Here is a 3814-nt window from a genome sequence, read left to right as displayed (position 1 = left end):
CATTTTCTAACATAGGTACGAAAAAATCATGTTTGTACTCAAACACAAAACTGTGAACAGCAGCGTGGACATGTTTATTCCGGACGCAGTGTTTTTTGTGAAACATGGAAGACTGGGTGTGACATACGCTACAGGTGAACTAGATTCTTTTGTATCAAAGCTTATAGACGCGAAATGTACGGAGAACTCGCACAAAAACTCCAGCAAGAAGAGAAATACTTACCGGAATATGCCTTCTTCGGAATAAACGTCAACAACAAAAACAAGGAGTGGGTTATATCTATGGTATAACCGCAATGGTGACGTAGGACTATCGTTGATTTAGTGTTGTTGAATCTGAATCCATTCTGAATGAATGAATAAATGAATATTTGGGGGACTTCGAAAACGAGAGCGTTACGTTGGAGGTACAAGGTTTTATGCATTCAATATTGGATACGAAAATATCCTACTGATGGGGAAGAATAATGTTCAGAAGCTTTCCTGCTGATTGCATTTGATTGAAAAATCACAAAACCAAAAGTATTTGGTCACTGCGTTATATGTTAGAAAACATTAAAAAAAAACTCTTTCGCATGAATGTATTTTTCAATTCCCAGGGGAACTGGCAATTATTTTCCAGCAACGATAATATCTTTCTGGAATCTTCTCGATGCTGGATGGCATTTAAACGAAAGAAGTTCCGCACGTATATGTGTGTATGTGCGGCGGCTGCTTCGATGTCTCAAACGAAACCGTTTTTCGGTGCTGATACTCTCTTGGTCACCTTCTCTTCTCCTTCTGATGGCTCGGCTTTTCTGCCCTCCTTTACAGATCCAAACAAACTGCATGTCTTTCAGGTCAGATCAGGCTAGGTAACGAATCCCTCGATCCCTCGCCGTCCAGCTCGTCCAGCACGTTCACCTCGTTCAATTACGATGTTGTTTTGTCGATGTCCTCACGAAAAATGAATGCGTTTCACCACCAGAATATCGCTTAAGTATGCTTTTTGTGCGTGATTGAATCAAGAGAACGTGTGGTTTACGATGGCAATTTGGAAGGCAAACTAGAGGGGAATGAACTCTCTGAGTTTGAAACTTTCGGCAACTGAGCAATAATCGATTGAAAATTATATAATTCTCACGATTCGAAACATTTTCCGTTGCGCGCATACAATATTGGATACGAAAATTTTCTACTGATGGGGAAGAATAATTTTCAGAAGCTTTCCTGTTAATTGCGATTGATTGAAAAATCACAAAACCAAATGTATTTGGTTGCAGTGTTGTATGGATAGAAAACATTAGAATAAACTCTTTCGCATCAATGTATTTTTCAATTCCCAGGGGAACTGGCAGAGTATTTTTCAGCAAAGTTTAGTTCTTTCCAGATTTTCCTCGATACTCGAAGCCCACGGTGACGTAGGACTATCGTTGATTTAGTGTTGTTGAATCTGAATCCATTCTGAATGAATGAATAAATGAATATTTGGGGGACTTCGAAAACGAGAGCGTTACGTTGGAGGTACAAGGTTTTATGCATCCAATATTGGATACGAAAATATCCTACTGATGGGGAAGAATAATGTTCAGAAGCTTTCCTGCTGATTGCATTTGATTGAAAAATCACAAAACCAAAAGTATTTGGTCACTGCGTTATATGTTAGAAAACATTAAAAAAAACTCTTTCGCATGAATGTATTTTTCAATTCCCAGGGGAACTGGCAATTATTTTCCAGCAACGATAATATCTTTCTGGAATCTTCTCGATGCTGGATGGCATTTAAACGAAAGAAGTTCCGCACGTATATGTGTGTATGTGCGGCGGCTGCTTCGATGTCTCAAACGAAACCGTTTTTCGGTGCTGATACTCTCTTGGTCACCTTCTCTTCTCCTTCTGATGGCTCGGCTTTTCTGCCCTCCTTTACAGATCCAAACAAACTGCATGTCTTTCAGGTCAGATCAGGCTAGGTAACGAATCCCTCGATCCCTCGCCGTCCAGCTCGTCCAGCACGTTCACCTCGTTCAATTACGATGTTGTTTTGTCGATGTCCTCACGAAAAATGAATGCGTTTCACCACCAGAATATCGCTTAAGTATGCTTTTTGTGCGTGATTGAATCAAGAGAACGTGTGGTTTACGATGGCAATTTGGAAGGCAAACTAGAGGGGAATGAACTCTCTGAGTTTGAAACTTTCGGCAACTGAGCAATAATCGATTGAAAATTATATAATTCTCACGATTCGAAACATTTTCCGTTGCGCGCATACAATATTGGATACGAAAATTTTCTACTGATGGGGAAGAATAATTTTCAGAAGCTTTCCTGTTAATTGCGATTGATTGAAAAATCACAAAACCAAATGTATTTGGTTGCAGTGTTGTATGGATAGAAAACATTAGAATAAACTCTTTCGCATCAATGTATTTTTCAATTCCCAGGGGAACTGGCAGAGTATTTTTCAGCAAAGTTTAGTTCTTTCCAGATTTTCCTCGATACTCGAAGCCCACCATTGTTTAATGCTAACTCGATAACCACCTGTTAATAGCACTTGATTGAAAAATCACAAAACCAATTGTATTTGGTCGCAGTATAACATGGATAGAAAACGTTAAAATAAACTCTTACGCTTGAATGTATTTTTAAGTTCCCAGGGGAACTGGCAGATTATTTTTCAGCAACGATTGATTCTTTCCGGAATTTTCTCGATGCTGAATGGCACCCAAACGAAGAGTTCCGCGCGTGTATGTGTGTGTGGCCTAAGGTGCACAAACAGGCTCTTGGTGACACCGTTCATCCGCGCTTCCATGATAAACGAAGAGCTTCACCACAACAGCGACAACATGCTCCAATCGCTGTTCAATTATAACTGAGTGGGTTTACTTTTTTTTCACTTAAATTCTTTTTATTTCTTAATTTGGTTTACATTATAATATAATACTACATTTCAAGTGATCAACCTAGCGTTCTACATCTTTAAATTACTGAGTGGGTTTACGAGCGGCGCTCGCTTATATACCGATTGGTGATTTTAATAGCCTGTTTTGAAAGCAATTTTAAGGCTATTGAAACAAGTTTTTGAATGAAAAAGTAACAAGTATATAACGCGTAGACATTTTATCTTTCGAATGAAGTGTGTATCATGCCACTTCGTTCAGTTGTTTAAGAGCTATTAACGCTCAAAATCTCGGTGTCCGGCGTAACGCTTTCGTTTTCGAAACTTTGATTTTACACCCCGGTATAGGAATGAAAGACGTAGTCCTACGTCAAAAATCGACAGCAAAAAACAGCTAGTCATTCAAACAAAAAGCGCTCGAGAACATTTCTTCTTCAATGGAAACCAATTTTATCTCTGAACAAAACTCCCATACGACCACACAGACTCTAAGAAAAAAAAAATGCACGCGTGGCCGCCTCTCAACAAAACGGTAGCGAGTCGACTCCAAAAAAGAAAAGAAACGACGATATCCCTATGTATATCTTCGACTCAGAAGAGACACAGCATCCAAAAATCAACTCTTATCTATCCCAAACCCACTCGGAGTTGAACTTTTCATCGGATGAAGGCACCGCTGATAACCAGGATATACAAATGTCCCAGTAATCCTAACGCGTTAAACCCATAACCCAACGCACCCGTGGATTCATCACTATCCCTGAAAAAAAGCAGCGATAATAGGAAATACCTAGATCAGGATAGCGGACATAAACCAAAATGCATAGAACCAGAAGGACAACACATTATCATGAAAATGTACTCGGCTTATGTCCAATCACTACAACCTAAACGCGCATCTCTATCGCATTGGGCTCGCAGCAAACAATCTTTGTGATT

The sequence above is a fragment of the Toxorhynchites rutilus genome, chromosome 2 (genome assembly GCF_029784135.1).
Source record: "Toxorhynchites rutilus septentrionalis strain SRP chromosome 2, ASM2978413v1, whole genome shotgun sequence".
NCBI lineage: Eukaryota > Metazoa > Arthropoda > Insecta > Diptera > Culicidae > Toxorhynchites > Toxorhynchites rutilus.
The sequence above is the reverse complement of the archived record's forward strand: the minus strand, read 5'-3'. Positions refer to the sequence as shown.